This window comes from Mustela lutreola, chromosome 10 (genome assembly GCF_030435805.1).
Source record: "Mustela lutreola isolate mMusLut2 chromosome 10, mMusLut2.pri, whole genome shotgun sequence".
NCBI classification, from domain to species: Eukaryota; Metazoa; Chordata; class Mammalia; order Carnivora; family Mustelidae; genus Mustela; species Mustela lutreola.
Genome location: NC_081299.1, coordinates 1,776,481 through 1,803,135, shown reverse-complemented (window position 1 = coordinate 1,803,135; position 26,655 = coordinate 1,776,481). Strand labels below are relative to the sequence as shown.

The 26,655-nt window shown below is 62.7% G+C and overlaps 1 protein-coding gene and 1 long non-coding RNA gene across 7 annotated transcripts in view; one reads left to right on the top strand and one right to left on the bottom strand.

Annotated features, from left to right (window-relative positions):
• PRDM16 (PR/SET domain 16) overlaps window positions 1–26,655 on the bottom strand; it is a 297,726-nt gene that overhangs the window by 74,551 nt on the left and 196,520 nt on the right. The window lies entirely within an intron of this gene.
• LOC131809086 (uncharacterized) lies at window positions 15,749–25,501 on the top strand. Of its 2 annotated transcripts, none has more exons than XR_009345053.1 (4): window positions 15,749–15,823; window positions 24,111–24,388; window positions 24,850–25,006; window positions 25,139–25,501. It is a non-coding gene; the product is annotated as an uncharacterized LOC131809086 (long non-coding RNA). The 2 variants fall into 2 exon arrangements; XR_009345054.1 differs by lacking the exon at window positions 15,749–15,823 and adding an exon at window positions 23,826–23,937.

Genomic DNA, 26,655 nt, shown 5'->3' with positions numbered 1-26,655 from the left:
CTGGCCGCCGGCTCAGTCCCCTTCGTGAATGGCAGGCTGTGCCTGCCGCTCCTATGAAGACGGCTCTTTGTCCCCTGCCCTTGGCCCATGATTTTGGGAATGGTGCTGAACAGCTGCCCTCCTGCTCTGCTTCTCCCAGGCCTGCACACGAATACTAACAAGGGTGCTGCCCAACCAGGCACTGAATGTCTGCTCCAGAGAGCTCGGGGCCCAGGCCCAGGGTCGGGGGACAGTGGGGTCGCGACAGTTCCCGGAGCCCCTGCAGAGCCGCAGGCCTCAGGCTCACAGTCAGACCTGCAGAGAAACACCCAGGGCCCGAGGTCGAGGCCAGTGGGCTGGAGCCTGAGGCCGGCCACTCCTGCCCTGTCTGAGTGCCGTCCCGAGCTCCCCGTGCCCCTCTCCTGGCCCTTCTCTGCTGCTCTCCCGTCCTCTCCCTGCTGCGAGCAAAGCCCTGCTTCTGGCGCCAAACGCATTCTCCGTGTCCAGTGGCCTGACTGGCAGCTTCTGGCCGAGGCGGGACGAGCCCCTGAGACACACAGCTGGGGTCCAAGTCCTCAGGAGGACCCAGGGCCCAGCACCCGTCGTGGGGATGTCAGGAGGGGCCTGTGGCCACATGGGAAAGGCCAGGAGGGACATAGGTGTTGCCCCGCCTCCGCCAGGGCCCCCATGGCCAGGGCTTGTCTAGGGAAAGAGCCAGGGGGCTGGAGGTGGGGACCAGGGCAGTCTGCAGCTTGCTCTCACTGCAGCCCCGAGCTCCAGCCTCCTCCTCCCTCAGGGCCTGGCTGTCCACGGTGCCGGCGCCGCAGCTCTGAAGTCAGAGAGGTGCCCGTGGCGGGCGCAAGATCCATCGGCCACCCTTCCCCATGACTCTGGCTCGGCTGCCCCGAACAGGAGTTGACCCTGCGCTGCTGGGGCCGGGATGCTCTGCCTCTCCCTGCCGCTCTGCCCTCCGCTGGCCCCTGGCTGCTCCCTGAGCGCCCACTGGGTGCGGAGCTCTGTCTCGGGTGCAGAAAGGATGGGGGCGGGCCTGGCAGAGGCGGACAGACAGCATTTACCCACGGGACTTAAGTCACCCCCTTGGGAGGTCGAAGTGACCCCAGACCCCTTCTGGGATGGAAGCTAGGGGCCAGAGGACTCACCCTCCCTCGGCCGGATCCCTACCCAGAACCGAGCCTCAGTCCTGCTCAGCGTCGCGGCCTGCTCTAGGCCGCCGAGCTGCCTCTCAGCTCGTCTGCCTCACACAGAACCTCCCATGAAATTGAGCCTGGCATGAGGGGCCTGGGAGGGGCCGTCCCAACCCCTCCTGCATTCCCAGGGCCATGCACCATTCAGGACTCTTCCTACCCTCTTGGGGCAAGACTCTACAGCTGGGTCTTCTGAGGTCCTCTAGGAGCTCGCAGGGAGGCTGTGAGATGTCTTCTGGGCTTCCCTGAGCCTGGCTGGCCCCCATGCCAGCAGTGAATGCTCCTGGTTGCAGTTTGAGCCCCCTGAGATGGAGGAGGTCATGGGCTGTCTTGGAGGAGAACACGGACACTGGGGGAGAGGGAAGGCAGAGCCTCGGGGACACGGTCGGCAGGCCCTGTCCCGAGCCAGTTCAAGGGACTGGTCAGACGTCCAGTCTGTTCAGCCCCTCCATGGACACCGGCCACGCACTGGTCAGACTCCAGGGATAGGTGTGCAGCTGCAGCAGGTCCTTCCCCCGTGCAGCTCCTGGCCCGTTCAAAGTGGAGTGTGTGAATCCAAAGGGAATGGACGCTGAATTAAGGGTACTTGGAGCCCAAAGGCCCGGGGCCTGGGTCACCATCAGGACACGTCTCGCGGGGAGGCAGATTTTGCGAGGCCGCTGGGAGACTGGGGCAAGTGGAGCTGAGGGAAAGGGGCCCCCGGGACAGAATGGAGGGAGGCAGGACGAAGCCTTGCTTGTCCTGGGGGGACCACAGGGCATCCAAAGAGGAATGATGGGGACTCAAGCTGGGGGCATGGTAGGGACAGGCGGGTCAGACTCAGCCACTCAGATGGACGCGACCTCCGGTCAGGCGGCCTCCCCCCCAACTAAGCCACAACAGCCACATCAGCAGCCGGAGATTCAGCTTCTGGGAAACCACCGACTGCTTTGTACGGACCGCACGGCGCAGACACGTCTGCCGACCTGCCGGGGGAGGGCACTGCCGCTCGCCACCATGGGGCAAAGCCAACGGGAGAAACAAAAAAGGAAACCTGATAAACAGTTTCCATATCCAACATTTTCCACATTCAATTATTTTTAAATTAAATAATCTCTCCCTAGAAGAAAAAGGAAAGTTCCCGCTCAGCTCAGCCCAGCCTCACAAAGCCCACATTGTGGGGCCCTGATGGAGAGCGAGTCTCCTTGGAGCCCGCCCCTCAATGTCCCCTTTTATGCTCGTGCTCCCAGGCAGCTCCTCAACCGCTCCCACGTGGTGGAGGCCCTGGCCCACGGCCACACGGCCTCTGTGGGGCTCTGTCGGTCCCCGGGAACCCGGGCGGGGGCATCAGGCAGCCTGGGCAGGGCGAGAAGACCGCCAAGAAAAACTGAGCTACGGAAGGCAGCATGGAGGGTCTGAGGGGTGACCGGGATGGCGGTCCACGGAGACCGGGTGACACATTCAGAACCACCAGCTGGGAAGGTGTGAGGCTCGTATCTGCCCCCCGGGGTCCGACACCCAAGTCCTCGTCCTACTAGTTCGGTGTTCTCCAGTGAGGGGCTGAGCCAGTTCGAACCCCGCCATCGCTTGCAGCGTGGTGACAACACTGCCCGTGCCAGCCACCTCCCTCCTGCAGCAGGGGTGACAGGGCGAGCACGCAGACGTGTCCACGGAACCCTAAAGGCTGGTAGCACCAGGGGCTCGGATCCCAGAGTTACCCCAGCAGAGTGGTTGACGCTGGACTCCTCCTTCCGCAGAGGACGACTCTATACTACAGACAAAATACACACATGAAACATGGTCGGCGTTAGGGAGTGAATAAAAGCAGGTGGAAACATCAGGGAACCAACCCTTGAAAGAAAGAGCTGTACTGGTGAGGGTCCCCCATTGTCTGGCTTTCTGGAAGAGGCCACTGCCCTCTCTACCTGCGGTGGGGCCGCTGGAACTCTGGGAGAAAGCCCCAGTCTTAACAGACAGACGGGCCAGACAGTGGGGTTGGAGGCTGCCAGGGTAGCTATAAGTGGAAGGAGGAAATCCTGGAGGGGAGAGGGCCACACACAGGGGATCCCCGGTCTGCACTGAACACCTCCCACCCCGGCTGACCCCTGCACTGGGAGAGCACGAGGGACCCAGCCACAGGCAACAGCGGGAAGGTTCTGAGAGCGGAGCAGCTCTTCCAGCTGTTGTCCATCACAGCTGGTGCGAGACCATCTAGAATTAGAGTCCTGTCAACTCAGAGGGGCTTGGAGAACGCCTTTGACGTTCCAATAAAGCCTAGAGGGGCCAAGCCTTAAGAGCAAGCCTGATTCCCGAGAGTGAGCGCAAGGCCGAGACAGGCACACGCTGGCTGAGAATCAGCTCAGCTTCTGCAGGTGAGCTCCTGGCCAACAGCTGGGGACCCAAAGATCTGCTTTAGGACAAAAACCAGCACTCTACAGAGGAAAGCTGAGACTCTAGGGTTTCTAAAATGTGTTGCGTCCAAAGCAATAAAATAAAAAGCAAGTGCCAAGTGTATAAGGAAATAGGAAAATGTGACCCATAGTCAGAGGAAAACTCAGTCAAGACACGCCAACTCTGATATGACCCCGATGTCGGGATTAGCAACAAAAACGTTAAAGCAGCTACTGCAAATGCATCCAAAGATATAAATAAAAAGGTCATCATGGGGAGTGAACAGATAGGAAATGCCAGCAGAGAAATGGAAAACGTCGTGACGAACCAGACAGGATTTCTAGGACTGAAAAGGACCTGGTGGGAAATGGACGTGTCCTCGGATGGGCCTGGAAACCAGCTGAAGGTTGTGGGAGGGAGCGCACATGAACCTGGGGATGGAGTCATGGAAATTGTCCAGCGAAAATAATAAAAAAATATTGAACCAAAAATGAACAGAGCCATAGTGACCTAGGGGCACTATTTGGTGTATGTGTAACCAAAGTCCCAGAAGAAAAGAAGAGAGAGAAAATGGAACAGAAGAAGTTTAGAAGAAAAAGAAAAAAGGCTAAAAAAGAGCACTTATTGCAAAGCATTCAAAAGTACCCTCTAATCAAAGGACTCAGTTAAGGACGTGAAGAGGCAAGGGTGCCCTGGGAGGAGCTATTTGCCGTACGTACGGATGACGGGCGGTGTCTTCAGATCTCCTAAAAATCAACCGACACAGGGACGGACAATCCACTAAAAAAAAGTGAACACAAGTTTCACAAAAGCAGTTACGCGCAAGACTACTAAGCACACGACGTGAAAGTGGGCTTGCGTCACGAGTCATCGGGGGACGCAGCCTGAAAGCACGCGGAGACGCCGATCCACGCCCGCTGGAGCAGCTAGAATGTGAGGACGGATGCCAGTAACTGTCACGGGGGAAGGAGCTGCTGGGACAGTCGTCCACGACCGGCAAGGATGCGGAACGACTCCTTCCTTTGGAAAGCAACGGGGTGGTGTCTTAGCAACCCGGACAGACCCGCACCAGAGGACTCGGTGACTTTACTCCTAGAGGACTTACTCAAGAGAAGTGAAAACTTCGGTCCACAAAGGCCTGTCTATGACTGTTGGTAGTCTGCCCCGAGCCAGAAATAACCCCACACACTGCGCCCCCAGGACAACAGACCAACAACCCACGGTCTGCCGACGCCCTGGGTGCCGCTCGGTGACAACAGAGAGGGCGCTGCCGGCAGATGCAGCGGCGTGGCCGCGTTACAAACGTCGCTAGGTTGGGCAGAAGCAGGTGCACAGGGGTGCAGACCGCATGGGCCTCCTGGTATGAATCTCAGAGGCGAGGCCCGGGAGACAAACCGGCAAAGAGCCAGGAATCAGAGCGGGGCTGCCCGTCTGCCCTGGGGAGCGCCGGCTGGCCAGCCTGGGGGCCACACAAAGGCTCTGAGGTCGGTTCAGGTGGTGTTACCTCCGTCCTGAGCCATCTGGGTGCACGCTCACGGTCTGCCCCGTGTACCATCTCTGTGACGTATCGTGCACAGGAGACTCCGAGGCCATGCACCCCCGGCTCGATCTTGGCTGCACACCCCTGGCTGGATGGGAGGCTGCGTGACTCTCCCACGGTTTCAGGGCCTCAGGTCTCTGATCCTTGTGGATCGCGGTGACGGCTGAGTGAGAGGACGCCCGTAAGCCCGCAGACCAGAGCTGGAGCAGAACCAAAGCCTCGGCCCTTGTAAGCTCTTGCTGCGTTTCCTGGAAGTGGGCTAGAGGCCCGCTGGGCACAGTCCCACACTGTGACCACTTTGTCCAGCAGCCACCTTCCCAGCAGGCAGAGGGTATGTGAGCCGGCGCCTGACGCTGAGTCCCCGGTGGCCCTGTGGCCCCGTGGCTGCCCCGGACACGTGGGCGTTCATTTCTGTCTCCTGGAACATCTCACAAGCACCTGGAGGTCCTGCAGGAGGGGGGAGGGGTTTCTCTCTGGAAACACCCCTGAACTCCCACAAGGACCCCGTGTGGACTGTGGGCTTGGCGGTTCCTTCTAGGGTTTGGAGGGAAGAGCTGCCCTCAGAAGCCTGTGCACGTGGCTCTCCGGCGGCCCCTTCAGCCGAGCGAACCGGGCCTGGGGAGATTACTTGACCCTTCGGCCGGAATCAGGCCTCACTCCAGTTTTGAATTTTATTTCTCATCTCGGAACTAAGAAGGGGACTGTGAGCCCCGGTTTCCCGGCTTCCCCGTTTCTGTCGGCTCCTCACGGCGGGCCACACCGGCCGGCCCGACACAGATGGAGCCTGGGGGACGTCCCCGGTTCCTCACGTCAGGAGATGGTTACAAGGCACGCCGCTCGTTTGCACCGGAGGCTTCCCTCCACAGACTGGAAGCTTCCAGAGGGAATGGCGATCCGCACACGCTCCACCCCAACCCCTGGCACATGGCCCGGCCCCTGCTGGGAGTGAAGGAGGCTGGCGGAGCTCCGGTCACGGCCTCTATGACCTCCCCATGAGAGCTGGGGCGGGAGCCTGGCTGGGGCGGGGCGGGTGTCCCGTGCGCCCCGCCGGTGTCGGTCCCTGTCTGAGGGCTTTGCTCCGGGAGCTCAGGCCATCCTTCCCGCTTCCTCCTGGCCCAGGGGGGCTCTTCCCATCACAGCCAGCCACTGGACTAACCGGAGCGTGGGGTGTCCTCCCCGGCCCGGACCTCTGGCCCCACACTGCCCAGCGTGAGGGTGCCCTGGGCTGAGTCTTGCCGGACCTGTGCTCTGCCTCCTCCAGGAGGCTCCCAGCTGCTCTGTCATCCGGAAGCACCCCCTGGCCAAGCGCCCCTCTCTGCGCCTCTCTCCTCCCCGTGCGGAGGGGTCCGGGGGCACCTTCCTTCGGTCACTCTGCGACGCCTGCTCCCCGTGGTCGCCGGTCCCTTTGCCTGCTAATTTCATAAAGAGGCCATTGTTCATCTAGATGGTCTTTACAGAAGCCTGTCCCCAGCGAGTGGAAACATTTAGTTAATAATTTAACACTGTGCTGTCTGCTGAGTTTTCAGGCCCCCAAATAAGATCGATGGGGCTAACAATTGGCTTATTGAGTTTCCTGGCTCCATTTCCTGAAGACACAGACGAGCAGAGCACGGGCGGCCGTGGGGTGGGGGAGGGGAACGCTGCGCAGGGAAGAAAAATGTAGATGGTATTGATGCAAGTTGTCAAAAATAATTGTTTTATTTTCGCTGGGAATGTTCCAGACACCCCCGGACGCACTGATCCGTGACGCCGGTTCTCCAGAAGCAGGAGTTCGGCATTTATGGCAATTCTGCGGCCTCTCCCGAGACGTCCCTCTGGTGAACGCTTCTGCCCATGGCGCTCATGGCGTGACCGCCTAACCTGGAACCGTCTCAGGAGGGAGGGGGTGGGAAGGGGAGGGGGGGACCTGCGGGGTTAGAGAGGTCCGCGTCTGTGCGGGCTGTCGGGGATGTGCCGGGGTCCGGGCCGTCCGCAGCCTGGAGAATCAAGGGAGGGTAGGGCCCAGCAGCCGGGCGAGACCCCAGCACGACCTTGGCCGGTGCTGCCGAGGACCCAGGGAGAACCCCAGACCTGGAGCCCCCACGTGCAGACCCTTTACAGGAAGTGAACAGTGATCCAGCTCCGTTGTGAGGCCCCTGATGGTGATCCCAGGTGGGGGCAGTGCGTGACCATCCATCCTGGGGCTCGTGTCAGAAATTCTGCCGCAGCTCCGCAGAGCGGCAGGGGTCGGGTGGGGCACGCCGTCCCCAGGCCCCGTGCCGGCCTGTCTGAGGGTTTTCCCAGACTCACCTGCTGCCAGGAAGAGGAGCGGGAGGTCACCTGCTCGAGGTCCGCGGCCCCTGGCGGGCGGGTTCGCTCTTCCCCCTGAGTAGGTGACTCTCTGCTGAGTAGCCAGTTGGGGAATGTACGGGACAGGGGAGGGGGTCACCTCCAGTGTCGCTGCTGGCGTTGGGGTCTTGTGAGACCACGGTGCACGTCTGTCCAAAGCCCTTCCACGCCTGGCCAGGCTCCCTGCCTGTGTCCCTCTGCGAGAGGAAGCCTCGAGGCCACCGAGTTCCGGACCAGGCAGCGCCTTCTCCAGGGAGGTAGGTGCCCTTCCCACTGTGCTCTGAGCACCTGCCAGGGCTGCCTGCTCAGGATTGTCATCACTCTCCGTCCGTCTGTCCATCCGTCCGTACACAATTCCACACACTGGTGCACGGAGGCCTGCCTGTGCCCCACTCCGGCAACCACCAGGGCTGTAGAGATGCCTTCTAACCCTGGAGGGCTGTTTCCACTGGGGCTGTGTCCCACGTGACACAGTCCAGCTATTGGGGTTTGGAGGACAGTGTGTCCCAGAAACTGCTTCAGGAGGTGAGTGATCAGGGGGCGCCTGAGGACCAGGAAGGCGGGGCTGGGGGAGGACAGAGCAGAATGAAGGTTTCCAAAGTTCCCAATTCATGGCCTGAAGAGGAAACTGCCGCGAGAGGTCCCAGGGCTGCTGGCCACCCTGAGAACTGGATCCTTCCTGCCGGCCGAGGCTTGGGGATTTCAGCACAGTCCCGCCGGAGGGCTGCTCACGGTCTGGTGGCCACTGTCACACAGGGGTCCCTCAGCGGCCCATTCACAAGGGTTCTGTCAGCATCAACTCCAAATGCACCCCTGCTCCCAGCTTGGCACCGGGAAGACGGGGCCGGTATGCTGCCCAGAGAGGCCCCTGCCTCGTCCACACAGAGAGACCTTCTATTCTGCTCACATCTGGAGCCCCCAGAGGGCACGGTGGCCAGGACACTCTGGGTTCCAGGCGTCTCCCTAGCGAGCCGAGGGCCTGGCCTGGCATCAGACCTGGGGGACCAGCTCTGGATCCAAGCCCTGGAGATACTCATCACCCCCCACCCTGTCGGCACACGGGGCAGGACAAGCAGCACCCCCAGTTTGGAAGGAGCCTCTGAAGTCAGCGAGTTGCGTTCTCGTTTCTTGGTTGGTTGCTCAGATAATGAGGAGTAGATGGTCCATCCAGGTCCAACAGTACATTTCTGGAAAGCCCACGACCAAGCGTTCAGGGGGCCTCTCCCGCCCTGCCCAGAGGAGGGAGAGGCCCCTGGCTCCTGAGGGGACGTTGTATCTGAGGATGGTGGAGGGTTTCTGGAGGCGCCGGGAAGCCTTCGCATCACCGCGGGGGGCTTGTTCCGTTCCCCCCTCACTGTCAGATCCGCTTCCTCCCTGGCGGAGTCTCCCTCGGAGATGCCAAGGAAGCCTGCCTGCAGCCCCCAGAGCGGTTCGCCTTGTTTCCCTAGAACTGGACAAATGACTCCTGACGTGTGTGTGCGTGCGTGTGTGTGAGTGTGTGTGTGCGTGATTGTGCGTGTGTGCATGCAGGGTGTGTGCGCGTGTGTGCATGCGTGAGTGTGAGTGTATGTGTGCATGTGTGAGTGTGTGCATGCGTGAGTGTGCGTGTGTGCGTGAGTGTGGGTGTGGGCATGCGTGTGTGTGCGTGTGTGCATGCCTGGTACGTGTGGACACGTGTGTGCATGTGCGTGCGTGTGTCTGTGTGCGCGTTTGTGCGTGTGTCTGTGTGCGTGTGTGCATGCGTGAGTGTGCGTGTGTGCATGCATGTGTGTGTGCGTGTGTGCATGCATGTGTGTGTGCGTGCGTGAGTGTGCGTGTGTGCATGCATGAGTGTGGGTGTGTGCATGTGTGTATGTGCGTGTGTGCATGCCTGGTACGGTGGACATGTGTGTGCATATGTGTGTGTCTATGTGCGCGTGTGTCTGTGTGCGTGTACGCATGCGTGAGTGTGCGTGTGTGCGCCTGAGTGTGCGTGTGTGCATGCGTGTGTGAGTGTGCACGTGTGTGCATGCGTGAGTGTGTGTCTGTGCGTGCGTGAGTGTGCGTGTGTGCATGCCTGTTACGTGTGGACACGTGTGTGCATGTGCGTGCGTGTGTCTGTGTGCGTGCGCACGCGTGCATGTGTCTGCACGTATGTGCGTGTGTCTCTGTGTGCACGTGTGTGCGTGTGTCTGTGAGTGTGTGCATGCGTGAGTGTGCGTGTGTACATGCCTGGTACGTGTGAACACGTGTGTGCATGTGCGTGTGTCTGTGTGCGCGTGTGTGCGTGTGTGCATGCATGTGTGCGCGTGTGTGTGCATGCCTGAGTGTGCGTGTGTGCATGCGTGAGTGTGCGTGTGTGAGTGTGCGTGTACGCATGCGTGAGTGTGCGTGTGTGCATGCCTGTTACGTGTGGACACGTGTGTGCATGTGCGTGCGTGTGTCTGTGCGCGCACACGCGTGCATGTGTCTTCACGTATGTGCGTGTGTCTCTGTGTGCACGTGTGTGCGTGTGTCTGTGCGTGTGTGCATGCGTGAGTGTGCGTGTGTACATGCTGGTACGTGTGGACACGTGTGTGCATGTGCGTGCGTGTGTCTGTGCGCGCGCTCACGTGTGCAGGTGTCTGCACGTGTGTGCGTGTGTCTCTGTGTGCATGTGTCTGCGCGTGGGCGCGTGCGTGTGTCTGCGCGTGGGCCTGGTGTGTGGGTGTGTCTCTCCCCCACCGTCTCTCTTTCCAGCACCAAAGCTCAGGGGCTTTGGCTCCGGATCACCAGGTGAGGGGGGGGCTGAGAAAGTGAATCAGGAAGAAATCTTTCCTCCTGTGCCACTTGGGTGCCCCAAGGAGAGAGAACAAATCGAAAACTGTCCCAAATCCTGCAGGGGGAAGGCGGCCAGCTCGGAGCTGTGGCGGCTGTATGGCGGGCACCCCAGCAGCCCCTCGCTGGCCCGGCAGTGCCCAGGCCGAAGTCCAGGAGCAGAGCCGGGGTGTAGCACCGTGGGCTGCCCTCAGGGCACAGCCCTCCTCCCGCAGCTCCACGGGCAGGTCTTGAGCAGAGAGGTCCCTGCAGGCAGCAACCACAACTCGGCCGGTGACGCTCTGGGAACCCAGCCGGGTCCTGGGTGCTGCCCCCCACGCCCCCACTGCAGCTTATCCCAACTCACACAAGGGCTATTCTCTCCGACAGGAGGGAGGTGCCGGCTTGGAGAGGCAGCTGCTGGACGCTTCTAGTGCAGGAAATGTCCGGGAGGCTCAGATCGGGAGAAAAACCCGTCCACCCTCGCGCCGCTCCCCGCTCCCTCCCTCCCGGTTTACCTTTCCGCGGTGGCGAGCAAGCGCGTAGACGCGCACCGACACACACGCTCACACGCCGAGGGGACCGACACACGCTCACACGCCCAGGGGTCCGTCTCCATGCACGCATGCACACACCCCGTGATCTGGGGGTCTGAGAGGCACACACATTGCATCGGCCCAGCAGGCCCTACGCTCTCCCTTCGGCTCCACAGTCCTCCGGAGACAGCTTCTGGGGCGGGGGTGGCACATCCTGGGGGCGGTGTCTGTCCAGGGCCCGTCACGGCTTCCTCTCTCTGCGGCGCGCTGGGCGCGAGTCTGGAATTCCGCGAGGGAGATCTGCAGGAATGCCGGCTTCCGACACCCGGAGAGTGAGAGGCCCGGGGCCCAGGCCGGGGGGGGGCCCCCGTGGCCCCTGTGACCCTGGCTGGGGCTGCCGGGGTGCGCCCGAGGGAGCGGGCCGCCAGGGGCTCCGACCCGCCCGACCGCGGCTGCCTCCTCCAGGGCCAGGTGGCGCTTTCTCCCAGGACTTGGGACTGGTCGCAGAAGAAGGGTGGGTTCTGAAAGAAGTAGATGTTTTCCTTTGGAAAGTTTATTTGCAGATTTATGTCCGAGGCTGTGTTTTTTTTAAGCCTCAGCCTCTGGGGTTAGATCTCAGATGTTCTTCTCCCCACTCAGCTTCTTTGAAGTCCTGTGTATCTGTTTGGGCTGGCCGGTCAAGAGTCAAAACACACCAGCTCGGCTCCGCAAGCCACACTCGCGGATGCACGCCATGTGGTCGGGTCGGACGAGAGCGCGCTCTCTGTGGGTGCCCGCGGCAGGGGCCTCCTGGTGTCCTCCGAGGTTTTCACACTGTCCCTCGCTCTAAGTCAATAATATTCTTTCATTCACTTTCCAGAGCGGAAAGGCCGAGGAAGGGCTGCCTGCGAGGCCAGCTTCCTTGTGCCGGGGCCTGGCCGGGGCAGCCGCCCGACCTCAGCCCGCCTTCACGCAGGAGGCCCGGATCCCAGAACACAGACTCCGCGAAGCCTTCTGTCCAGAGCACCGGGGACGGTGCGCACGGTGACAGATTCTGGGTCGGGCCAGAGCCTTGCCGTGAGTCCGCGGTCCTCTCTGGGAGACCAGGTGTGTCCCGTTTCCCCCCGTGCCCGTGTCGAGGCGGGGCCGGGGCCTCTGGCTCTGAGCACAAAGGGGGCTGTTTTGTGGGCGGGGGTGGCGGATGGCAGTCAGTCCAGGGCAGGTCCCCGATGCTCTTGGAAGCCACCTTCCTTCGTTACCTGGGTTTGGTTGCCGGAGCTAAATCTGCTGAGACAGGCGCCGTCCGGCCCCTTCCCCATGGGCTCCAGACGGCTGCTGAGGGCAGTATGCAGACCAAGCCAGGACTCCGGTGCGGCTGGTGGTGACCAGGGTGGCAGTGGAGACATCCGGGGAACCGTGTCCAGGTGGTTTCTGGGTGGGTGCCCCAGGGCCAGCTCCCACTATCTTTTCTGTGGCCTCGGCACCTGGATGCCATGTCCTGCTTTCTTGTCCAGTGATAGGACTTGCTGGGCAGCTCCAGCAAGTAGGAGGAGTGAGGCTGGTGGTCTTGTGTCTGGCCATGAACCCGGGAAACTCCGAGACACCACAGTGACCGCCTGTGGAGGATCGACTACGAGAATGACCTGAGCGCCACGGAAGACGCCCGTCGGAGGGTGGGGGCTTGGGGCTCCTTTGCGACCACAGCATCTCTCTCGACTTCACGGCCTGGCTGATGGCAACTCCTGGACCCTGGGCTGGGGTCCGGGTCTCTGGCTCTTCCCGTGGAAGCTTCCGGGCTGCACCATGGTCTGTGTCTGCTATCCTCACTGTTTTCTGAAGATGACGTTGTGCCGGGTGTGGGGTCAAGCAGACTCTCGTCCCCAGGTGCGGGGCAGCTCTGTGAACCCGTCTTTGTTTGACAAAGACCACAGAGCAACCGCGATCACGCAGCTTCTGAGTAAGATGGGCACCAGGCGAGATGGACCCCGCATCCACAGCGGGACCACGATGGCTTCCGACAGAGAGAGGATTCCGGAGGAGTCTGGAGGAAGGCACCTTAGCCTAAGAGGAGAGGCCTCCCTGGCACATTCTGGGGACGCCTGTCTCTGCTTTTATGCTGCGCTCTAGTCTGGGGATCATGGAGGGTTTCTGGAGGCTCACGGAAGCCCACGACGCTGAAGCGAGATGCGGAAGTGAGGAAATGCTCCGGCACAGGCGCAGCCCGGGACCCCACGTTCCTCACCCAGACCGTCGGCCCCGGCCCTGTGGGCCCTCCTCCTGCGGTCACCAGCGCCCCTGCTGTGCCCACCGAGCACAGAAGGGCTTGTATTTCCCTGGCCAGACCCCTTCCCTGACACCATGGCCACACCTGCTCTAGCCCCCAGTTCGGGGCTCTCCCAGTGTCCCCAGAAGGACGGACACCCACCTCCTCAGGGCACCTTAGTCCCTCTTCCCCTCACCTCTGCTGCCCAAATGCAGATGCTCTGTCCCTATCGGATTGGCAGGTAGACCAGACGACCCAGCAGTGCCTCGCCCAGACCCCTCTGCCCCAGGTCCCCGAAATCCAAGCAGAACCTGGGACACAAGTGTTCGCGGCACCACTCACAATAACCAGCTTCTGGAAAGGCCCAGATGTCCATCAGCAGAGGACCAGTCCTCTCCCTACAACGGACTGCTGCTCAGCCCTGAATAAGGAATCCAGGGCGGAGCCCGGCTGCTTCGTGGTGAGCCACCGAACAGTCCGGGGAGGGCGGCCCAACGCAGGGCTGTTCACAGCGGGATCCTTTCCACGATGAGTCCAGAACAGGGCGAAACAGAGCGGCAGAGAGCAGACGGGTGGTTCCCGGGGCCGCATGCGCTCGGGGACGACGGAGTTCTGGGACAGCAGGGACACAAGAGCCATGACGGTGGCACCAACCGTGCATGTCCCAGAGGCTGCGGAACTGCACTTTAAAAAGCTAAACCGGTAATTTATGTATTTTACCACAATAAAATAAAATTAATCCTTGATACTTCAGACAGATTTGGGGAAAGAAACCCCCGAAAGCCAAAAGAAAGCAAACCGGGCCTCACGACCGCTTCGGGACCTGACCCTCCCCACCCGGCGATTCCCGGTTCCCTGAGGACATTTCCAGCGGCGGCACCGCAAGCGGGGCCTGTTTTCCTGGGGGCTGAAACCGCCGTCCCCCTAGGACGGAAGGCGCGTGAGGCCCCGGCTGCTCCCTTGCATGCGCCGGAGGCCCCAAAGCCCCTTAAAGACAAGACAGGGCTCCGCGCTCCGCAGAGCCGCGGGAGCCGAGGGCCGGCCTTGGCCGAGTGCAGGGCCGTCGCCCCTCGGCAGAGCTCCTCCGGCAGCCCCTGCCATCAGAGGCGTGACGGCTGCTTGTCTAACGGGAGCTCCCGCCGGGAACAACGGGGCCGCCTAATTGAAATGTATGAGAAACAATTAAGAGTAATTGGAATCAATTAATAGATGATTTTCTTGGGAACTAGTACACAACGTGAGGCAGGATCTAATTACAATTTCCAAGCGCACACACGTCCCCACTCAGGAGTGAGCGTGAGCCGCCGGCGCGGCCTCCTGAGCTCCAGGATGGGCTGTGGCGACGGGGAGAGGCCGAGCGGTGGTGGCACAGGGGCAGCGCGGGCTGGCACACCACGGTGGGCGGCTCTGCCTGGGACACGGCCCTCGGGCTCCCCCAGTCCTTGTGCCTGGCCCACGGGCTACCCTTCCAGCCCCAGGGCCAGGCTTTCTTTAGTTTTTAAAAGATCTTATCTGCTTGTTTATTAGAGAGAGACTGAGTGAGCACAGAGCAGGGGGGAGCAGAGGGAGGGGCCGGGAGGGCGAGGGTCTCGCGCAGGCTCCCTGCTGGCCGCAGAGCCGCACCTGGGACTCGATCCCGAGACCCTGAGAGCGTGGCCTGAGCTGCCGTGAAATCGACGTCTAAGGGACTGAGCCCCCTAAGTGCCCCGGGCTTTGCTCCTCAACGTGGTTGAGCCACGGACACGCAGGTCACCCCCCCTCATCCTTAGAGACTTGGGGACATCTGTGTCCAGTGGAAAAAGACCCCACGCTGCAGCCCCCGAGCCCCTCGGGCTGTGCACAGAGCGGGTGGAAGGGGGGTCCGGGCGACCGCGCGCGGCCGTTCTCCCCGAGGAGAGGAGCCTGCTAACGAGGCCCGTTAGCCCAGGACAGAGCCGCCAAGAGCCCAGGACAGGGGACCCAGGGGTGACGGCGGCGCAGCCTCTTGCCAAAGCCTCGGCCGGGTGCCGGGCAACAGAGAGGAAGGCCGCCTCCGCCTGTTCCCACTGGAGGGGCTGTCGGTGTCCCAGGCACCAGGAACCTGCTCAGCTGCTAATTAGAGGTTTTGGACAAACATGTTTTTCCTCCAGGATTTGGCTTAATTTTGAAAGAACAGGCCGAGCGAGGCCCCGCCCTGCGCTGCCCCCACCCCCACGCCCGCCAAGTTTCTGCCACCATCTCAGCGGCTGCTTCTCCTGGAAACAGAGCCCGGGACATCTGCTCCTCCGTCCGTCCCTCCGTCCCCTTCCTGCGCTCCTGCGGCGAGGGTGTTCTGAGCGCCCTCCGTGGGGGGGTCTCCATGAGTCCTAATCGAGGGACCCCGGGATAAAGAGGGGCCCTGCAAAGCCTGGAGGGTGGGGGGAGAGGTGGGAAGCAGCCCCCAGACTCAGAATTCTGGTCGTTCTCCAAGGAACGTGCCCATCAGGTGTGCGAGGGGTAGGGGACCAGGAGAAGCTGCCGTCGGCCAGGGCCAAGCCCGCAAGGTAAGGGGCCCGGAGGCCAAGGCCCCCCCGGCCCCCACGGAAGGCTCTGCAGGTGGCCGTTCCGGGCTGGCGGGCAGGAGCCCCCTGGGGCTGCAAGGGGCTGCGGTGGGCAGGGGCCTGTCATTGTGGCTTTAGTGTCCTTCCTTATCAGATGGAATCCGGCTGCTGTGTGACTGTCCCCCTGAGCACGGCTCTCTGGCATTCAGGCCCACTTCCTGTGCACTGAAAGCCAAGCTCTCCGCACAAAGGGCCGGCTCTTATCTCCGCCCCCTCTGACCCGGGGCCTGCACAGGAGGCCGGCTCTGATTTCTGCCCCTGAGCAGCAGGTGAGAAAGTCTCGGGCTGGGGAGCATGGGGCAGGGAGAGCGGGGGCTCCCCTGGGGCTGGGGGCTCCCCGAGGAGGGGGCTGCAGGCTCAGCCGCTTCCTCTTCAGCTGGAGTAAGCCAAGGCGGGCTCCCTCCTTCTGCCCGAAGATCCCGGGGTCCTGCAGGGTCCGGGCTTCCTCAGGAGCGTCTCTAAACACCCAGCCTCGCCCCCCTCCCTGGGCTTGTTTTCTCCCGTGGGACCGTGGGGTGGCTGCCGACAGAAAGGGCTGCGCAGCTTGCTGGCAAGGAGCCGGGGCCGGGTGGGCTGGTGGGGCAGGAGGCAGGGGACGCAGCGGGACGCAGCGGGCGCGGAGTACAGGAGAGCAGGGGTTCTCTGCAGCCCTGCAGCTGGGCCCGGGGCTCAAGGTCAGGCAGCGGCGGGCAGCTCCAGCCAGGCAAGGGTTAAACGTGCCGTGTGACTTGACAAGTCCAAGGTGAAGTGGGTGGCCAGAAGTCTCAGAGGCGTCCTTAACCCCTCTTGGCTGAGAATTCCAGCTGTTGTTCTCCAGATAGCCCCGTCATCACTTGTCACGGAATCGGAGACGCGGCAAGACGGGCTGGAGCTCTTAAAGGGGCCGAGAGTCCGAAACCTTCCTCCCCTGGGGACAGGCTGCTTTCCCCAGCTGGCACCTGGGTGCGTCTCTTCCCAGCTGGAAGAGCTCAGCTCAGCCCCACACAAACCGGCTCTGCAGGCCAGCAAGGACTCAGGGTCAAGGCAATGACAAGGCCTGCATTACCCGCGGGAACCTGGGGCCCTCCTTAAGGACGTGCCTTCTGGAGCCTTCAGACTAGAAGTGCCCCTCTTCCCACGACCCACTCCTGACCCGCTGGGCTTGGCCGCTGGGAGGGGAAGGCTGGCGTCCCTGGGAGCTCAGCCACAGGGAGTCCTGCTCTGCCTCCTGTGCCAGCACGTGGGGCTCCTAGAAGGGCCACTTCCCGCTGGGCTTAAGGCTCCTTCCTCACTCTGGGTTGCTTTTACGCTGCGGTCAGAAAGGTTCTAAATGGTGAGTCGAGTGCCTCGGCCGCGCGAAGTCCTCCAACGTCCGTGGTCACCCCGCTCTGCTCTCTGCCAGGCCCCGCGGGGAGGTGTGGCCCCAGTGAGCTGGCAGCAGCCCCAAAGAGCCGGCCGCGGTCCCAGCTCCGGGCTCCCCGAACTCTGTTCTTGCAAACCTGGACGCCCAGATCCAGACCATGGGGTGCTGGGGGTGGTGAGTGGGAAGGGCCCCATGCCAATGCTTAACCTTTTAGATAAAGAAACCAGAGGAGAGCACTCCCTACCCAGACTCACAACACAACCCCCGCCCACCCTAGAGCTCTGAGCCCAGGGTGCCTCCCCAACTTCCCCTTGCACAGGGTAGTTAGAGCCCCCCGGTCCCGGTGGCTGCAGCCCTGCCCCCAGCACAGACCCTGAGATGCCACATTGTCCAGTATAGGGCCCCTGGGTGGGAGGAACAGGTGTGCACTGTCCTAAGCTGTGTGCTACAAGCTTCACAGAGCCGAGGTCAAGGCCTTGCTCCGGGGGTGTGTCCTGTCCCCTTCAGGGCACAGTTCCTGCGTCCAGTCTGGGCTCCCCCCACCGTGTTGGCTCCCCCCAAGACTGTGCCCACACCCGGCTTTAACAGAACACGTCGGATGGCTTTGGGGACAGCCTGGGGACATGCTGAGCTCCACTGCTTCACGCGCACCGGAGGAGAAGCCGGCTCTGTGCTTCTTGCCTGTTTATGACAGGGAAACTGAGGCATTCAGGACCCTAGCCGGCTGCAGAGATGCAGCACCAGCTCTCGGTGGCCCCAAGTCCTTGCCACTCGAGACACCTGAGCCCGGTTCTGTAGGAGGGAGGGAGGGTTGTCCCAGGGTCTCAAAGAACTCACTCCCAGGACAAAAACGTGTCTGCATGGGACCCCGTCTGTCCCGGAGGAGGGACAGCATCCTGGTGACATGGGGGTCCATGGCGTCCCGTCGGCCCCAAGCAGGATGTGCAGCCACTGCCCTTAGACGAGGAAGGTCTCTGCACGTTTCCTACTGCCTTTGCGAGAACCCCCATGGCCCTCGAGTGAGAAACCCGCCCCCACCCCAGGACGCTGGACTGACACAGCGGGTGGCCATCTTGGCCAGGAGGTGCCCCCTCCACCAACCGCGACGCCGGCAGCGGTCCCCATCATCTAGTCAGTGGAGGCCGGATGCTGCAAACAGCCCACCGTGCCCAGGACAGCCCCCACAGCAGGCCGAGCTGAACCCAAACAGCAGCAGTTCGGAGGTCAGGAAACTCTGATAACAGAACACTCAGGACCCCGTAGCCACAGCAGCTGGAAGTCAGAACCCCTCCTGGCCCCGCCGCCGGCACACCACACGGCCCAGGAGAGGCCTTGCTCTCTGGGACTCTGTGCCCAGATGCACAGTGCTTGGAGGCCAGAGATGTGGACCCAAAGACGCGTCTGACAGCTTGTGCACCAAGAGAGCCCTCCAGGGTCACCGTGCAGTCCCCAGAGACCCTGCTCCTGAACCCTGGGTGCCTGGGGCCCCCCACGCTCCACCAGAGCACCGGCCCTCCAGGGCGCTGTCCGGGCCCCATGTTGGGAGTGGCCACCCAGGAAGGAAGTGAGCTTCACCTCTGAAGCTCTGAGACACCTCCCCCCCGACGTGAGGCTTCCCCGACCCTCCTGCTGTCCCTCCCTCCTGGACAAGTGAACCGGATGTCCGGGGAGGGTACGTCGGGGGACTGTGGTGCCACCCTCGGCCCTTTGCATGTCCCCCTGCCACCGTGACACGGCCTCCCAAGGGAGGCCCAGCTCGTCGCCTCCGACGCCGCGAGAAGCGGCTGTGAGCGGCAGGAAGCCCCCGGCCGGCGGAGGCCGGTTATCCCAGTAGCCAGAGCAGCGTCGGGCCACACAACTTACTGCTGGGGTAAGCAGAATTCTGGCCCGGGCCCCGCCGTGTTTGCTGTTCCCGACTGTGCGGACGGGGGTATCGAGAGAGCCTCCGGGTGTGTCATCGGGGAGGGTGGGGTGAGGGGACCGGGGGCCCGTGTCTGTGGAGATGGGGAGACAGGCGGGTGGCAGAGGGGTCCCAGCCAGAGGCCGTGGGCTGAGCTGTGGTCCCGCAGGTGGACCCAGCGCCTCAGAACCCACCCCTGTGGCGGCCCGAGGTGCTGCTTCCCCCTGAAGCAGGCATCTCAAGTGCGGAGTCTGGCGGGGAGAGGGACGCTGGAGTTCTCACGAGGGTGCGGCTGGGGGCTCTGAGGGGACTCGATGCTGAGGGACAATTCAGGAAAAGAAGGGAGGTGTTGAAACAAAAGATTTGAACCACTGAATATTAGATTCAGGCACCTGCCTGTCCGCCTTCAGGATGGGGTCTTCCTGCTGGCCCCAGAGACTTTGGGGTCCCTGGCCCACCCACGGTGTGCGCGGCCCTTTTGTCCCAGGAGGGTGGTCTGTGGTGGTCCGCGGTGGCCTGGAGGCTCTGAGAGCTCTTGTCTCTCTCAGACGGGGAGACTCGGTGCCAGTGAGGCAGCAGGAGACCCTCTCCTGTGCCCCAGCCCTAGCCCCAGCCCCGCTGTGGCCTCCTCTCCTGTCAGGGCTGGGGCAGCTTGTGGCGGCACAGAGCCAGAGGGCCAGGAGCCTGAGAGCTTCTGCGGGTCGGCGCCGGTGGGGACAGATGGCCGCGTCCCGGCCCCATCCTGCGCCCTGGGCTCTGGCTCCCATGCAGGGCAGGGCCCCTTCCTTCTGCTCTTAGGATTAGCCCTTGGCGGGAGCTGCCGACACATGCAGGGGTGAGGCTCAGCGTGGGAGGGAAGTCATCACCTGGGCCATGGCCCTTGCCCGACCGGCCTCCAACCCCTTTTAGACCGCTCCATGGTCCCTACAGTGGGTTTCGCAGGGCTCCCCTAAGGTGTACGTCCGCCCAGAACCTCGGGACTCTCCTTCTTTGGAAGAAGGGTCTTTGTAGACACACGGGGAGAAGCCATGTGACCCCAGAGGCAGAGGTCGGAGTGTGGGGTCCACACCAGGACAGAGTCCCCTCAGGGTCCCCAGAAGGAACCGGCCCCGTGACACCTTGATTTCAGCTTTCCGACTGCAGCCCCAAGAGGAGACAAGAGCTCTGATCTAGGCCTCTCTGTGCGTCGTTACAGCGGCCCTGGGACGCTAAGCCCGTCCCAGAGTGCTGTCCCAGGCTCAGGTGCCCCTGCGGGAAAGTCCCCGAGGCCAGTGGTCAGGGTCACAGAAGGGACTGCCCCGCTGTGTGTCCTACACGCACGTCAGCCGAGGTGAATCCCCACCCCATGGGGACTTAAACTGCTTTGGGTTCCCAAAGGAGTGCTGACCACCAGGACAGTGCCCGCCCTGACACTATGTCTCCCTGGGGAGGGGGGCGCCTGACGTCACGCTGAGAGCCCTCTCGCTCTGCTCTGTGGGGCTGGTCACCCCACGGGGGGCTTTGGGCTTTGCGCCTTGCAGGCAGCCAGAGCGCTCCTGGGAGCTACTCTCTGTGTCCCTCAGAGAGGGTCTGGGGGTTTGGGGTAGCCACCTTAAGAAAGCGTTTTCCTGAAGTCAGAACACAGAGAGCAGGGCCCCAGAAGGGGTGGGCTGGTGGGGCGCCCCGTCCGAGGGGCTGTGGCTCCCTCTGTGTGTGGCCCCCCCAGAGTGAGACGTGGACCCCTCCCCGGTAGCTGGGGACTGCGCCCAGACCCTGGGGGCATCCTTCCACAGAGCCAGTGGCACTCCCCTGGTGCGGGCCCCGGGCCTAGGGCCCAGGCTGTCCGGCTCCCAGCCCAGGCGATGAGGACCGTGGAGCCGTTCCTCAGGGAAGGGAGGAGTGAAGGGGTCTGTCGCATCTGTGTCTTAGGATGGCCTCCCAGCCCGGCAGCAGTGTGGCGCCTGCACGGCGAGGCTGCCTGGAGGCTGCTGGGGGCTTCTGACAGAACAGGGAAGGGCAGCGCCCAGGACAGCCAGGACGAGCTCCGGGGAGGAGTGCGGCAGGTCCGGAGGGGCCCGCCCCGCAAAGCCCCTTCCCTGGAGCACCCAGTGCCCCCCACCCGGCTGGGAGACTCCTGCCCTGGACCACCCCACCCCCCTGCAACCATGGCGTGGCCGGGGAGGGGGGACAGGTCGCCAGAGACACGGTGCTCTGTCCAGGCTGCGCCAAGCCAGCTCCAGGCTGTTTCTCTGGCCGGAAGGTGAATGTCCAGGAGCGGCCAGCCACCCTGCCTGCGAGGCCTGCCCCCCGGGGCTCCCAGGCCAGAGTCCTTCAGCCTAGGCCTCCCTTCCATCCCGAGACTAGGCAGAGCGTGAGCGCCCCCTCGCCCCCTTTCCCAGGACGCTGTCCCGGCTTCCCGGCCTGCCTGCGGCCCCAGAGCCACAGGGAGGTTCTGCACACGCTGAGCTGGGTCCGTCCACAGCTCTTGAAGCTGGAAAGGCCTATTGATGTCATTACCTAAGCTGTCGCGTTGTACCTGCCTTGCCAGAAGCTGCAAATACTCAGGGAAAACGTGCTCTTTGCTGACGAGGTTCAGGATGGGGTCTCCCAGCTTTACTGCCCCGGACGAAGGGCCGTCAGACCTGCTGGGAAGCCTGCGCCCCGGGGCCCCTGCACGCCCTCCAAGGGGCTCTCCCTGGTTCTGCACCTTTGGTCCCCAGCCCCTGGGTCGGGGGCAGGCATTCCCTGGCTGGGGCTGGTGGGGTGCCCCCTGGTCCTCACGAACTGCCCCCCAGGGGTCCCAGGGCAGAAGCCCCTCCTGAGAGCAGGAAGGAGATGTTCTCCCATGTCGGTGAGCCAGAGACGGCCCGTCAGCCTGCAGAGCGGGATATGGGCTCGGGCTGTGCAGTGGCACGAAGGTCAGACTCAGACCCTGCCCGCTGCAGCCTGAGCCTTCTACCTTCCTTCCAACCTGTCCTGAGCCCCGGTGGCCGGACTCACAAAGATCCCTTGGGGGTGGCGGGTATCTTGTCACTTTCGGGCTCACGGTGGCCCCAACCGACACCATGAAGGAACAGGGCGCTTGTGCCGGGGCTCCCCAGGGCTCCTGGGTGCTAAGTGCCAAGAGAGACCCCTGGCCCAGGGATCCCAGACCAAGAAGGTGACAGCAGCACCTCATTTCTGCACCCAACGCACACAATGTGCACCAGCAGGAGGCCCACAGATACCCCCGGACCACTCCCTGTGGGATGCTGGGTTGCCCCAGGCCTGTGGGCCAGCTCCACCCCGCTGCTCCCCACAGCCATACGGGACCCAGAACCCAGTCGGGGGGCATTTCCTGGGAGCCAGTGGCTGCCTGGAATGCTGCCCCACAGCCCCCCGCCCCCTGCCCACACCGGCCAGCACCTTGCTCTTAGCACCCAGGGGCCCGGACACCCGACAGCCTGGAAGCTGAGCCCCATCTCGGCAGAGTCTGAGCTGTGGGAGTGCCACCAAAGTGAGCCACACGCCAGAAGTCCAGAGCACCGTAAGCCCCCACTCTCAGAAATAAGGCGGAATTTTCTTTCATTTCTGTCCCGGGATCGGCAGGGATGGCGGGTCCCCAGCAGCGAGGAGGTCTGTGTGGAAGAAGGTCTGTGTGCACGGGGTGAAAGAGGCCGGGTTCCGGGGGACAGGTTGCTCTGCCGGGTCCTGGGCGGCGTCTGGGGAGAGGCTAGGACCTCAAGGGTGGGGGTTCCTACGTGCATGGCCTGCCTGAGACGTCTGGCCGCCCCGGGTCTCTGAGGACAGAGGGGCTCACAGACCATCAGGACGCCCCAACCGCTAGCCTCAGAGTGCGTCCAGGGCCAGGACTGGCCAGCAAGAGCTCACTGCCCTGTCCACAGGCCGCAGGGGCTGGGCTTGGCCAGGAGTCTCGACTGTTTTTAAATTCTGCTTTTACAAGGAGCGGGAGCTTTACAGGCTCTTGAGGGGAAGAGAATGAGGCAACTTGAGTCCGTCGTCGATGGCTGATCCCAGGCCCCCACTTCCTCTCTCTCTGGGCCCCAGGGGCAGCCTGGTGAGCACCCGGCCTTCACAGACAAGCACTCACCCGCATGCACACACACACGCCCTACCCCATGCGGCACACGCGTGTGCACCCTCGGAGGGCGCCCCGCTCCGGTCGGCCCCGCTCTGGCTTCACAGAGGGATGCGGTGCTCCCACACGCCTCCAGCCTCATGCCCGTCCCGCTTCTGGCCTCCCTGCATTCTGGTCCCTTGGTGAAGAGCCCGTGGGGTTGTACACATGGTCTGGGGCCACCCCCCACCGTGCTGTGTGACAGACCCCCGCATCCGGCCTCTGTCCCTCTGAGACTGTGACAAAGTGTGTCTGGGGACTGGGGCCGTGCTTCCTAGCTGTGGTCGCAGACGAAGCTGACGGGGAGACGTGCGGGCAATGTCCCCTCTCGACGGTGCCCCCCGCACACCCCCGCCCTGGGCCTGGCCTCCCCCGGCTCCTCGAGGGCCCGACTGGACCCGGCGGAGCAGGTGTAGCTCGGAAGCTCTTGCTGTCACGGCGGTGGCGGGGTGTGGAGGGCGGGTTTCTGAGTCACCTGGGCTGGGGGAGAAGCCTGTAGAGGGATGGATGGCGATCAAAGAACTTCGTCTTATCTCGGGAGGACCTTTGTGCGGTGCTGGGAAGGTGGCTTCCGCACGAGGTGCTGCTTTAGGAAGGCACGTCTGCGTTATCGAACCTGCCTGCCTGCTCGCGGTCAAGGTGGACAGAGGCAGACTTTGCGCCCTGGGCTGGTGATAACGATGGCCCCGGGGCCCTACGCCGCACCTCCTGTCGGGCGCCCTGTGGGCAGCCCTGCCTCAGCCTCTCCAGGCCACCCCGCACAGATTCTCAGACGCGGGCACACGCGGGACGCTCACAGACACGCGGGCACACTCAGGGCACCGCCCCGCATTCAAATTCCCGGGGACCTGTAGGATCAGGTCCTTAACACACAGCAATTTACTCTCCTGTCTTGGCCGGATTTACGTGTTGCCTTAAATTCTGTGTGCCACGGCCCCGCAGTACCGCCTACCGACCGTAGAGGGCGCGGCGCACACCCGCGCAGCTCAGCCTGCAGGAAAGAGGAAGCAGGTCTCTGCTGAGACCGTACCTGGCCACTGCGCGTGTGAGTCCTGAGCACCTTCCCCGCACGGGCAGCCTCTACTCTCCCCCTTCCTGGCCCCCTGCCACGTGTAGGCAGGGTCGCGCTGAGTAGGACGGTGGCGGCCCTGAGTCACTCAGCTGTGCCTGCCAGAGGGGGGAAGCCCCGCTTGTCTGACCCCGCGGCGCCTGTCTCAGCTTCCCTCCAGTGCGGGCGGAGGAGGCCAGAGCTCTGGGGAGAGTCGTCTGAAAGCCGCGGGACGAGCGCAGGCCTGCACGCGGACAACGGCTCCTGGGGACGTCAGACGGGTGCTCAGCCGTGCCCCCACCCGCCGCCCACTCTATCCCTGGAGCCGGGGACCGGCCAGCAAGACGCCCACGCTGGGAGGCTTCTCTCCCCGTCTGTCTGGCTCCCACGCTCTCTGCACCTGCGTCGATGGCCTCGGACTTGTGCCTCGGCTCTGCTGGAGCAGGAGGTGAGCCACTGCCCACATCATTCCCCACTGTTCCCCCCTGTCCCCAAGGCCAAGGCTCCGGAGCCAGAGAAGGCAGGACTCTTTGGAATAAGTGTCCAAGCACTGGGCTCCGGGGCGGCTCGGTTGGTGAAGGGTCTGTCCACACTGGGCTCCTGGCTCAGCGGGGAGCCTGCTTCTCCTCCGTCTCTACCCCTCCCCCCCACTGCCCCTGCCCCCTCTGTCTGTCTGTCTGTCTCTCTCCCAAGCAGACAGACTCACCCTTCAAATATCGAGTCTTATTGCCAGCTTCTAATCTCGCCTTTGACCTTCAGAGGGAGCAGGAGGACCCCATGCAGAGCCACGTGTCCACGACCTCCTCCCAGCGGACCTGCTTGTTCCTCTACCCCTGCTGGGCTGCAGGGGGGACAGGGAGGTGGCCTTTGGAGCTGCCGGACCCCTGACCACAACATCCTCGTTCGCAGATCCTGCAGAAATGCTCCTGGAGGAACGTTCTCCCAGCTTCTCCGGCAGACGGCGGAAGCGGGGCACGCCTGGGTCGGGATTGCTGGGTGTCACGGCAGACGCGACGCCACGTTAGCAGCCACTCGTGGCCTTAAAATTGTGCATGAATTTTAAAATGTAAGTGAATTAATTATGGAGCTCAGGGGCTGCCCTTTCTCATCCCCAGCTGTGTTTTTCCAGGGGGAGTGGGCAGCGTGCTGGCCGCAGGCACAAACCCCTCGGCGTTTCGATTACTTTTTATTATCACAGATCTTTCAAGGAGCAGGCAGGAAAGACACCCTCTATCGCTCCCCGGCGTGTTTTCAGCATCCGGACGGTACGCAGAGCTTACCCATCTGCTCTGGGTACTGGCGCTTTGGAAATGTGGTTTTTGGGATTCCCCACCCTACAAGGACGTTCCAGGCCACGTGGGATTGCTGGCAAGGATGGAGGGAAGAACCCCAGGTTGGGAAGGAAGCGATCTGCCTGGGAGTGCGTGTGGACGCGGGAGCGTGTGTGTGAGTGTGTGTGCGCGTGTGTGCGCGCGACGGGCCGAGGCTTCCTCTCCCACACTGTCCGGTGGACATTGGAGAAGCAGCAGCAGCAGCAGCACGGCACGAGGAAAGAGGAAACCGTGACGATGAAAAAAATCTGAAGGAGATAATTTTCTCCAAAACCACGCACAAGCTCGCACAACACCCCGCAGCCTCGAGACCCGGAACAAGTCTGAGAAAGCGGTAGGTTCGCAACCTGACGAGAGGGAGCAGAAGGGAGCTCGCGAGATGCTCTCCATACAGTTATTAAAAGTCCTATACGTGTCTTCCCTTGTAATTGAATTTCACCGCATAATTGAAGAAAAGCCACACAAAAAAAACTTGCAGTAAAAAACCGGGGTATAATTTTCTTCAATCAACTTCGGTTCATGACTGCAATTACCCCGAACCCTTTGCGAGTCTCGCTGCGGCGCTCGGGGCCGGGCTGGGGCCGCCGTGGGTGGCGCCTTTCATGTGCTTCTCAAACCTTTCTTTATTGTAAGGTTTCAAATTAGCGCTAGCAGCAATGAGCAAATTTGATAATTCGATCTCAAATTAGTTAATGTAACGTGCCAGTAACCACTAACTAGTGCATTACAAAGAGGAAAATGTATCTTTTTGGGGTTGGGATATAAAGTTAACCAGCCTGTCATTTTGCCTTTGGAAACTTTTTTGGTCTTTATTAAAAGGAAATAATCCTATCAGGAGCGAGCATCCCTCGCGGACCGGTGGGGCTGGGGTGAGGAGGCCGGGCTGCGTGGCAGGCTGGGCGCCCGGGACGCTGGCCCCGCCAGGCCTGCCCTCCGAGAGCGTCCCTGAGCCGCCGGCCCGGAGGCCAGGCCCGGTGAGGAGCCGGGAGGCCCGGGGGACCCGCCCCTGGGGCGGCTGTGCAGGGGGAAGCTGGTTCCTGACGGAGAAGTCGGATCTGGGCAGAAGTGAGAGGCTGCGGGAGCCCCCGACACCCTCCCTGGGGACGTCTGTGGTCTGTGCCTTCACCCGAGGACCCTGGCCCCGAGGGCCTGCACCCAGCTTAGTGGCGGAGCCCGTGGCAAGAGACCGGCGCCCAGAGAGACGGCGCACCTGGCTGTCCCCTGCCCCACCCCATCGGTGGGGATCCTCGGCAGGGTCAGGGCCGGCCCGGAACGTCCTCCTCAGCTCATCACTGTTGCTCCCCCGCAAGTGCCAGCGGGTCCCCAGGGATGCTGTCATAGGAGCAGAGCCACGGCGGCAAACATCCCCGCGTCCCGCCGCACG